The sequence below is a fragment of the Pyrus communis genome, chromosome 15 (genome assembly GCF_041283825.1).
Source record: "Pyrus communis isolate YQ-2024b chromosome 15, ASM4128382v1, whole genome shotgun sequence".
NCBI classification, from domain to species: Eukaryota; Viridiplantae; Streptophyta; class Magnoliopsida; order Rosales; family Rosaceae; genus Pyrus; species Pyrus communis.
The window spans coordinates 29,366,487-29,378,920 of NC_142579.1; the positions used below are offsets into that span (position 1 = coordinate 29,366,487).

At 37.3% G+C, this 12,434-nt stretch overlaps 1 pseudogene across 1 annotated transcript; it reads right to left on the reverse strand.

Annotated features, from left to right (window-relative positions):
* Positions 1 to 1,875: 1,875 nt before the first annotated feature.
* On the reverse strand, positions 1,876 to 3,543 carry LOC137748846 (UDP-glycosyltransferase 91C1 pseudogene; annotated as a pseudogene). Its single transcript, XR_015956750.1, has one exon. The product of XR_015956750.1 is annotated as a UDP-glycosyltransferase 91C1 pseudogene (transcript).
* Between the last annotated feature and the right edge of the window lie 8,891 nt (positions 3,544 to 12,434).

The following is a 12,434-nucleotide window of genomic DNA, read 5'->3' on the forward strand; positions in this document are numbered from 1 at the left end:
GTTTATAATAATTTTCTCTGTTGAATTAACTTTTTATAGTTTGGATCTTCAAATTGGATGGATTAGGAATATTTGCATGCATCCAGAGGATCCCTTTCCGTCTCCTATTATCACCAACTTTGGTGACTCGTTTAAATGCCTAAAGGAATATTTGAGTTTTTAAATGCATTAATAGAAAATTATTATAGTATAATCTCTAAATGTAAGGACTAAAATATTAAACAAGTATTGTTTATTTTGTTGGAGGATTGTGACCATAATAAAAATAAAAGAAAACTATCTGATGGAGGATGCTAGAGCACTTGGCATCATTCAAGGTGCCGTTTTAGATCAAATATTCTCAAGCATCGCTACGCAGGACATTGCAAAGGCAGCTTGGGGTATTTTGAAAGCAAGAATTTGTTGGTGATAAACAATTAAGATCCATAAAACTTCAAGGTCTTAGACGAGATTTTGAATATACTAGGATGAATGATGATGATTCCTTGTTTGTGTATTTGGCTAAACTGTTTAATTTGATTGACCATAGAAGAAGTTATGGTGATGATTTGAGTAACCAACGAATGGTTTAGAAGTTGTTGATTAGTCTACCTAAAACCTACGACGGTATTACCTCAATCTCCTTTAACGTCTCCAAATGCTTTGCCTTCTCTTCAGCGGCAATTTTTCTCAGTGTTTCCTCACTTTCAAGGTCAGCATTCACTCTGCTTGTTTCATCAACGCTTCACAAGAAGAAAGTAATTGAACCTAGAAGTATAGAGAAGATAAAAGATTATGGATTAAAGAAAAGACATTATAATATCACATCCAACATCATATTCATTTTAGTCGTCTTACACCGTTTTTGTAGTTTTATATAAAAGTTTACTAAACACATCATATTCTTTTCTGAAAATATGACTTTAGCCCCTGGAACTTAATTTTCTCCACATAAAATCCGACGTAAATTTTTTGCTCAAATAAAACCCATTGACTAGACTCCACATAAGCAAATTCATTAATTATGTTTGACTTTACCCATTTAAAATTTTTCGGATGCCTAAAACACCCTTATCGAATGTTTAATGTACACAATTAATTCTATGTAAATTGTAAAGGAGAATTAATGATTTTACAAAAATAATATTTTGCATATAAATGTAGGGATTTGTTGGTTAGTTTGGGTCTCGAATTCCAATTTACCATTACAACGTGTCCATATTATATATAGGTAAATTATTGTACTTTAAAATATATAAAAAAAATTGTTGTTTAAGTAAAAATATATAAATTAAAGGAGATAAAAATTGCAGGTAAAGTAATTTTAGGACAAAGAAAAAGAAAAGAACCAACTATAGGTAAATTATTTACATATACAGTCTAGATATTTGATTCACATAAAAAATGTAGGTAAATCACATGTGCATAATTTACCTACTATTATTGAAATTTACCTACTTGCATAATTTAGGAAAAATGCCAACAAAACATGAGAATATTATTTGCATATATCATAGGCAAATTGCCAAAAGAAATATGAGAATATTTTGTTTATATAGGTAAAGTAGGGACGTTTAACTATTATATATAAGGAGAATAATTGCACCGAATAATAATGTAGTCATTATTTAAAGTAATGCACTAGATTGTTGTAGAAATTAAAAATAAATAAATAGAAAAAACGTCAGGATGATTAATTAGATTTTAAGGCCCTTGATTGAAGCTAATTTTCAAGTGTGGGTTGTGGCAAAAATTGTAAATAATTTGTATTAGTAGGTTACTTATATTCTTATGTGGTAGTTTATTTGACTTTTGGGTTTTTGTTGGATTTTTAATTATATGTGGGTTTATATTTAGAAATCATGATTTTTCAGGACCAATATCTAATGAATCCTATTCTTTTTAATCATTTTGCATTGTCCTTGTACTTTTACATTAAAAGTTTACTAAACACTGAATTGCTTTATTGTATAACTATTTATTCTTACGACGTAGTAAAAACAATTTTTTTAAAAGCACATCCATAAAGACTGTCACATAAAATATCCAAAGTTGATTAAGTTGAAGCTGGCCAAGTTTCAAGGACCCGAGTGAACTCGTCCAAGCACTTGTTGTTCAACTCTACGTTGCCAAATATCTCCTTCATGGCCCATGCATTTGCCCTTACTAACTCGCCCTCTTTCTCCACCATCACTCGCCTAATCAACTCGGCCACCGAGTCACTCGTAAACGACCCGTCTCGCTCATCCCTCGGTATCTCCAACCCGACCTGCTTTTCGTGCATTAGTCTAACGTTCAACCCTTGGTCCGCATTTGCACCCGAAAACAAAATCAAAACCCGCCCGAGCCCTAATGCTTCAATAATTGAAGTCCAACCGCCATGAGTCAGGATCCCTCCAACTGAGACATGACTCAAAATCTTAAGTTGCGGAGCCCAACCCCTCCACATAAAACCTCGATCGTCCACTCGAGTTTCAAATCCGAGTGGAAGGATATTGGGCCCCAACACGCCCTCCACTAACGGACGATTGTTGACCACCCAAATAAAGGGCAACCCCGATTTCTCTATCCCATGTGCCAGCTCGTGCATAAACTCTTGACTCAGAGTCACCTCGGAGCCGAATGCGATGTAAACCACCGAGTTCGGTTTCTTATTTTCGAGCCACTCTCTCAACACTTCCCACTGCTCATCCGCTCGATCGTTAGCGCCGCCGGGCTGATGCGGTGCTGAGCTGGGCGGCTGCAGCCCCAGCGGAACAACGGGTTTGCCGTATAAATTTCTGAGCAGACTCACCGCGTCAGATTCAACCTCGATGCAGCTCCGTATAGTCACAAAATTACAGTCTTGAACCGTAACCGCGAGCCTCCGAAAATCGGAGACCTCGTCGTCCATGCAATCCCAATGACTCACCATCTCGTGCAGCTTATAAGCGACGGTGGAAGGATAGTCGACCCACTCGGGAACGACCGTAAAGTCCTCCGGCCGCCGGCGTTTATCGCTGAGTAGCTCAGACGGAGGACCGCAGAAAGCCAAGAAAGTGGCGTTGAAGATGCTGAAGTAGACTGAATTGACTCCGAGCTGAGTGGCGACTTGGGGCAGCCAGTAGCCAATAAAGTCGTGAACGACCCAGTTGACGCCCGAGTGTTGGACGAAATGCGTGACTGCTGGCTTGAGCAAGTCGTAGGCTTTTTTGAGGTAGGGGGCTTTATTGATTGGTAGCTGGGAGGTGGACTCGACGGATTCAGGTAAGCCGTCGACGGAAGGGAGAGGAAGCTCGACGAAATCGATGAGTGGGGAAGGGGAGGATGACCGGAGGCGATTGATGTTTTGGGGGGTGGAGATGAAGGAGATTTGGTGACCCCTTTGAGCTAAGAACTTGGAGACCTCGAGAAATGGCATTAGGTGGCCGTAGGCTAGCCATGGGAACATGGCGATGTGAAGTTTCTTCTCATCTTTGCGCTCCATGTCTGAGAGGAGAGACTCTCAGGCCTTTGATACCAGAAGTTGTACATAAAGGGCTAGTAGGAAAAGGTACCATGTTGGCCAAATTATTGGATTGGTTATGCATGGCTAATCTTTAGCCGCGGGTTTAATGATAAAGCAGTAATCCACGTGAACTTGTTGGATGGTTTGATAAGGTGGTGGTGACGTGACTGATCAAGCAGGTAATCCACGTGAAATTATTGAGATGGTGATTTGATGTTGTCAATTAAGGAAATTGATCACCTTCGGATTCTTAATCTATTAAGTTTAAGAATCTAAATCATTAAAATTTGATCGGTTAGAGTATTATAACTTTTAAAAAGAATATCTATTTGTAGCTATTAAATCAAATTTCAATAATTCGGATCTTTGAACTTGATGGATTAGAAGGGAGAGATGAAAAAAGATTCCTTTCGTCAATTGATGATAGGATGACTATGCAAGCAGAAAGGTAAGGTGGTGAGGCCCACGTGCAGAAAGGCAGAGTTGGCGTTTTGCAATCGGAGTTATTCAGCTGTCAGGTAGCTTATGGCCAATTAGAAAATGTTAGACCAACTCCACCCCTTAAAAAAATACGTTCGCACTCTGTCTATTTAATTTATTCAGTGAATAGTGATAGACCTCAATAAACAGTAATTGGCCAAATGCATCTTCACTTCTAAAAAATGCGCTGACACAAAGTCTAAAAAATGAGCTCGCACAAACGATCTCCACCTTTACAAAATGCGCTGGCATCCAACCCATTTAAAATACTGTTTAATTCTTTTATAAAATAAATAAAAAATTCAGATAAGAGTTTTAATCAATTTTAACGATCCCATCCCAAAAACTAAAAAATAAGAGTCCACATAGAAATTTGGAGCCTTCGAGAGAGAAAGAAAGCAGCAATATCGACACTAATCAGCTCCAAGAATCTCACTCCTTACTCCTCATCTCTATGCCGCTCCATCTGCCTCCAACCAAAGCCTCTCTCTCCTCCGTCGGCTTTCCTCTCTCCAATCACACCATCCAAAGCCATCACTACCAACATCCGCATCAGTCTCAGCCGCAAGTCCTAGACCCGCTCTGCAAATTTCTCGTCGATGAAAGTGTCGGCTTACAAGCCCGAAGAAGCCAGGGTCCTACCTGCTCTTCCCCTGCCCACTCCTCCTGTCACCAAGGCAAGTTGCCTCTTTAATCTATGTGTGTATTTGGTGATTTTGTGGTGAATTTTTAGAGTTTTGAGGTTGAATTAGAATTGGGGTTTTTGTGCGGTTTAAGATTGCGCTGTGCCAACTGTCGATGACGCCAGATAAGGTGAGGAACATTTCCCACGCTCTGAAAGCCATCGTGGATGTTGCTGCAAAGGGCGAAAAAAAATTCAAACGGCCTGTGACGTCACATAGGACGGACCTTGGCTCAACACATTCTGGGCTGGCCTAGCAGATGGCTTGGGCTGGGTACTAGCCTATTAGGCTGGGTTGGAGGAGTTTTAGGGGTTGCCGGGCCATTTTATGTGCTTTGAGTCAACCTACCCCTTAGGGGTGGACTTGCTTTTAGGCATCTCCAACCGAAAAAAGGGCCAAAGGATCATGTTTAGTCCTATAGTTCTACAAGAAATTATATTTTAATGAACAGTATCAGACCATGTTTTATACCATCTCCAACCGAGGAGACCAAAAGGTCATAGGCCAAACATAACCCTTTGACAAAAAACTCTCCAACCGAGGGGACCAAAAGGCCATAGGCCAAACATAATTTATTATTTTAATTGAGTTAATATGGTTAATTGAATTGAACTATCATATTAAAATAAGGTTTTCAAACATATTTTGAGTGTCACTTGTCACTAAATTAATAAGCTTTCGGATTTCTTATCTTTATAGAAAGAAAAGGATGTGAAAAATTGGTGAAAAATTGAAATAAAATGAGGTAAGGTAGTATGAAATTGTGAAAAGGATGTGAGAAATATGATAGAAATGACTTAGGTATTTATATAAAAAAAAAAAAAAAAATTAGATTTTTTTTTTTAATTTTGTCAAAAAAAAAAAAAAAAAAGTCAAACAGTAACCTGACATCATGTTGTAGCATGTGCTTGGGCTAGTTGCTTTTGGCTAGCCTGTTACGCCCCGACCCCGAAATATTTATTTTCGGAAATTAAGTTTGTTGATAGGCCCAAAATAAAACTCTTGTTTATTTAGCCACCAATATTCACGACCCTTTAATTAAGTTCCCTAATTCCACAAGTTCTATAACCTTAATTCTCTTATCAAAACATAAAAAATTTATTCCCGATTCATTGCCCTTTACTTTTTTTTAGATCAATTTTCCCAAACTAAGAATAGTTCTCATCTAAATTGTAATTCTCGATTATTTAACCTCGTTTAATTTTATGACTGCATCTAACTTCTCGTTAGACTGCCTATGTACCCTAAACAGGGATCAAGCCATTCGTAGTTCACATATACAAAAATTCAAACCAAATCCAAATATATTTATTTAATCCAACATATACCACAATCGTACTAATATTCAAACCACAGCAGTTAGGTCTCAAAAGCATAATCAGAATAACGAAATTAGCCTAAAAACACAACGTTGGCTCCCTGGCCATGCGCCGCCGCACCCGCCGCCGCAGGTGGCGGTCGGCTGTCCTGGCTCGCCGGAAAATTCAACTATTTCTAAAAATTCTCAAAATTTACAAAAATGAAAATCTCAAAGAGTAGAGCAAACTTTATACTTGCGGCCAAGTCTAATTTGGCCTGGAAATGCTCCAATTTGCCTGAACCCATCGGAAACCCTTGATTTTGGGGGTTTTTTATTCAACTCCACTACATCTCCGATGCCCAAACCAATGCATGGGCATTGTTCCTAAGGTTGAGGGGAGCCTATTGGTGGTGGTGGTTGAAGGAAATTGTTTTAGGTTTTGGTGATTCGAAGATAAACCCGTCGCACCCTCCGATGTGGGTTTTGTAAAAAAACTATGAGGTGTTCTTCATTTATTATTGGTGGACGTGAATAAAATTATGGAATGAGACTTTGAGTTCGTTTAATATAAACGACTTCCCAGTTGTTTTTTTTACGTTTGATGGAAATGATTGATGGAGAAGTTTGTAATAACTCATGTAATTGTATGGATGAAATATATGGGAAGTGTTTGTGGATTTCCCACCGTGGAGATTGTTATATGGTATTGTCTATTGCAAGTGATTTGAATTTAATGTATTATGTATACTAATATTTGTTGGAAGATCATCTTAACTTACTTCAAAAGACATGAGATCTTGATTATCTCATTTTAATCAAGATATATTATGACGATATTTAGACATCCTTAAAGTTTTGGTTGATTTGTTTGATGTATAATGAACCAATTAGAACCAAATTAAATGAAAAAAAAATGTTATGATTGATATTTTGATTTTGGTCGTTGTTAGAACTGGTGATTTTGGGTTTATGTGAGATAAGTTAGTCCTATGATTGAGACTATTTTTAAATTGATACATGCACTGGTTGCATAATGGTGTAAAGTTTATATGATTAAATTAAGATTATGCATTATCTGTTTTGGTGAGAAATCGGGAACCAATTGGTTGAATTATTACTTTCTTATTCATTGTGTTAGAGTATGTGAAAGTTATAAAATTTGTTGTTGACTGAAGTTTAACCTTATAGCTGTTAAATTTGGCCAGATAAGTTGGAGCAAATTATATTGAGTTTGCTTCATTAGTTCTCAACTGATTAGCCCAAAGCCTGTTATTGAAACTCCCTCTAACCCTCTCCCCCAAAAACTCAGAACCACCATTGCAGAAACCACTTGGTCTTCTCAAATGGGTGTTTTTCAAAGCCACACAGCAAGAATCCATTCCTGTTGCATGCCAACTCTAATAGAATTCTAACCGATCAGAAATTGAAAACTCAGATGGTAGTTAAACCAAAATCCCAGTAAAAATGTCAAAATACAATTTTACCCATGTATTAACAGATAGTTAATGGAAAAATCACTTTTGGACTAAATTTGCTAACGGAGTACACTACAGGGGTTTAAATCCGAGTTTTTTTAGCACATGGTTTATCTTCTGAATACCTTATGACCACATGGATCATTTATCCGATTTGGCCAAGAAAATATCATTAACTAGAAAAAGGATTGAAAACATTTGGTAGGTAAAAAATCTGAAATTCTCCAACCATAATGCATGTGTTTTTCCCCTCTTAGCTAATAAGCTTTGTTTATGCTACTATAAAGTAAAACCCTACCTAGAAAAGGTCTTAGAATTAAACTACGAAATATAATAAAATAATAAACTAGCAAATAAAAGATTTCCTATTTGAACTGAAATTCAAACTTCTCAGAAAATCAGACTTTTGACCAACCAAATCAACTCCTATTTGATCCCAAAATGTCTCTTTTGAAAGATTAAGTCGTCCCCAACAAATTATCAGAAGGAATCTTCTTCAAAATATGACATCTTGACCTCCAAAATGTCCAAAACGTCCAAAAACGTCAATCTAGAAAAACTTTGCGTTGGGCCTTTATTGCATTGCCACGGTCAAATGGCTCAGTAGAAAAATCTGAAACTTTGAACAATTAACTAAACAGACTCAAGAATATCTTCCAATTGGAATTGCTCCAAAATTCGTCCGTTTGACTACTTTATGCTTAAGAAGAAGTTGAATGTTCTACATTAAAAATATAGTTCGACTTCAAAGCATCAAAATCTCATCAAAATAATCAATAAAACTAATACTAAAATTAGAGTAAAATATCGGCTCATCAAGTAGTGTCAAACAAATTGCTCCATCTACTACACCCTTAACCAAGCACTCGGTTGTAACTCTTAGGAACTAATGTGTCATATGCTTAGGGGACATTCTTTCAAGTCCTGAGGTGACTCGCGAGCGCCATTTTGCAGTCCAATGGGCTATACATGATCCTATCAGGTCTGCTCTCATCCCCTTACAATTTAAGGCTTGGATCACTTTGACGAAATGATTTATTCGAATGAACGAGACATCTTCAAACCACCAAATGTCAGCTGCATCTTGAAACCTCGAGTTCTCTGCATTGTTTGGCAGAACATTGAAGCACTGTATTTCATCATTATCAGAACTAAATGCATTAAGGTTTGTATAAGCCTTCCAAGCAATGGCTTCCGCACTCTATTTGGAGATTTTCATTTTTTTAGCGAACAAAGAGATCGATTCATAGCTTCTCAAAATCCAGGAGGTGTTTGTGACGTCGCGACTCGAAAAATTTATTTTGGAAAATAATTGCGGGATTGGCCAAAATTAAACGCTTGTTTGATAAACTACCATTAATCATAATTCTTTATTTAAATTTCTTAATCACTCACAAAATCTAAAACCAAAATTTACTTACAAAAAACGTAAGATTTAATTTTCAATTTATTCACCATAATTTCTTTTCTTCCCTCAAATTTCCAACAAAAGATTATCTCAATTATATAAGGCTGCATCTAACCCCTGTTAGACTGCCTATGTACCCTTGATGCGGGATCAAGCCTTTTGTAGTTCACCATTCATTGTTTTATCCATTTCCGAAAATATTCTAGCAATGGAAATATTCAACATTAGCTTTCACTATTGAATCACAACACACGGGTACCAATTATGGATTAAAAATATCAAAATTTGCATAAAAAAACAACGTTGGCCCACTGACCACGCGCTGGTGCGGGTGGTGGTTTCTACGAACGGAAACCCAATTTTTTGAGTAACTCTAAAAATTACCAAATTTTACGGGCAAGTAGAGTTCAATTAGAGGAACAACTTTCATACCTGGATCGAAGGCCAATTCGGCCGAAAAACACCTCAAATCACCCTTGGACCCCGAAAGTGGGTGAACCTCGATTCGTCGAATTCCAAGCTCTGTTACCCCCAAACTTGTTTGGGGTTTGTTCCTAGGCTCAAGAGACACCTGAGGGCAGTGGTGGTTGGCTGAGTTTGCTTCAGGAATGGCGGATCGTCACTATGAGACCCATCGCACCCATTGGTAGTATTATTCTTCGCAAAATGAAACCAAATCTCATCGGGTTTGGGGTGGAAATGGTAGAAGGAGGGTTGTGGGGTCCAGTACAGGTGGTGGTCTTGGTCAATTCACCGAAAAAATCGACGATTTCTCGTCGGAAATTCACCCAAAGACCAGGTCGAGTTACGCAGGAACTAGGTCAAAGGATCCAGTGCACTTCATTCCTCTCTTTTCCCCTCCTTGTTCTCTCTTTTCATTGGTCCATTCCTCACCTCCCCCTTCTCTCATTGGTCCGATTCCTCCATTTTCTCTCCTTTCTTTTCCATCTCCACCGTCTATTTCTCTCATTTCCTTTAATCTTGGCCACACACGTGGCTTCCCAGATTTTTCTCCAAAAATTTGAAGCCTTCTAGAATGAAGAAAAATTACCAAAATTTCCTTAACCTTAAACGTTAATAACTCATTCGCTATAGCTTTGTTTCACGAACGGTTTTGCCTACGCGCTCGTAGGACCGAGCTTTATCCACATTTAACAAGAAATAATTTAATATGTATCAATATAAAATACGTCCTCATATAATTAAGTAAAACCAACTAGGGTCATTTTCATCTTTTTCACTTATCGATACATTTTGCGACGTAAATTATAATAATTTCCGGTAACAAAATTTTAAAATTTCTCAATCAAAATTTTCATAACCATAAATCGATTTATTTTCGATTTTCTACACATATTCATAATTATAAATATCAAACTCATATACCTAAATTTTTCAGGGTATTATAGTGTCTTTCCAAGAAGAAAATATCAAAAAGGTCTCAGTTTTGGAAATCAGATTTCCTTGTTCGAAATCATCACTTATTTCCAAGAAATGTGCATCGCAATACAGCGGAGCTATGTTGGCAGCGTTGTCTCGAATTCCCATATGGTAGTTGAATTCAAAACCAGCAACAACAATTGCATCATTATAAAAACCACCTAAAAACTGCAGTGCATCAACCAGCTGAGCAGTAGCATTTGTTTCCACCGAAGTGGTTTCAACTTCCCTTGAAGATTTCAAATTAAAGAGCCCTTGAATAGTTGTTCCACCTTTGTCACGAATGGACACATGGAAGCTAAGCTTCAAAGAAACAATTTTGACTGTTTGCCGCATTCCAACAGACACATGGTGGGCATACATTCCAACCAATTCTTTTTGGCATTCATCCTCAAGAATTGATGGTTGTGCTTTCATAAACTGATAGAAACCCACAAAACCCATTGCCATTATCTCGGATTCATCACTGTTCTAATCACAAAAATTTGAAACAACTAGTTCAATTTTGTCCCGAAGATCCGTAGTACCATTTTGCAAGAAATCAACATTACAAACAAGAAATTTAGAACTGTAAGCATCTTTGACCTTAAATTTGGAAGTAAAATACCTAGTAATAAGTGTTCCCCCAAGTCAGAAATCGGTATATGATAGCCTAATTGAAGAACACAATTATTTGTTGGGTGCAGTAATTCGTCGAACATGTTATGTCCCAAGTGAACCCAACTACTTCTGCTGGAATTAACATCTATTTCGCATCAAGAATGAAACCCACGTCGAAACGGATTGGAAAATCTATAACAATTCCATTAAATATAGAAAAATCAGGAGACTTGAATATTTCTTTGACAGAATCAACCCTTTCGTACCCATGATTTGTTAAATTCGACTTTTGTACATTGGATACAAGGAATGCAGAACCTAGAATGCAAGAAGAATCAAGAAGTGGCCTTGTTGCCGGTAGCAATGATACAAGAATTGGTACTGAGGCTTCGTGTTACTGTCACCACAATATGATGCCATCTGGCATCCTAACAGAAGATACTAAAAATTCTGTCCGCACTTTACTGTAGAATTTGAATTGTATGAATAATTATGTTGGAAAAACTACCCAAGTTAAATCTAGTACAATTTGTAGATTTCTAACTCTACATTAGCATTTAAATTTGAACTAATGAATGTATATATAACTTTCTAGAAGTGTTTAAATTGAAGGTAATAGATATAAAACTCAGGTTTCAAAGTGTACTAAAACATTGATTAATCTAAACAGAACGATCTGAGCAAAGCAAACAATAGTATTTCCTTTTGAAATATCCTTGTCTTGTTACTTTACAAAGCTAATTTGTTCTAAAAGATTGAAAGTAATGGCTTTCAATTTTGAAATCCCACAACATGAGTAGATTAAAGAAATATCTTAGGAAAACTTGTTTATATCTTGACCTGAAATTTAAGCGTTGTTCTGATAGTATTCTGGTCTACCAGTCGAACAACACCCCAAAGTGTTACCTTTAAGTATACCTATGATCTTTCATACGCTATATGCAAATAATACCCTTGAAGAGGTTATGGAATCCGAAGTTCCATATCTGAGTTCAACCTTGCGCTTTGTTATACTTAGTTCATTGCGATAGACATGACATCTTCTTCGTTGTTGATCTATTGGTAAAGATGTAGCATCACGCCTACACCCATTCACTGAATTAATATTAAAGATGTTTTCAGGATCATCGAAGGTACTATGATTTGGGCTAATCCCAACTCATCCTGAGCGAATTCGACCCCTTGATCCTCGGAACGATGCTTGCCTTATTTGTTATGTTGACGCAGGTTACTTATCAAACTCGCACAAGGCACATCCCAAAATGGTTATGTCTTTACCGTTAAAGATATCGTAATATCTTGGAGGTCCACGATATGACCTTAGTTGCGAAATCTTCGAGCTGTTCCAGGACTCACCTAACTTCACTACTCCACCGTGAGACATGGTTGAGAGCTCTTATTGAGTATATTCGAAGTACTTGCTGTTTATCGTTGAGCCCCAACGACGATCCATGAAGATTATGCCGCATGTATCCACTTGACCAAGACATAATACATCAACGAAGTCAACACTAAGACATATTGCGTCTACATCACATCAGCAAAGCATCAGGAAATTGAAGTCATGTAAGCCGATCCCAGA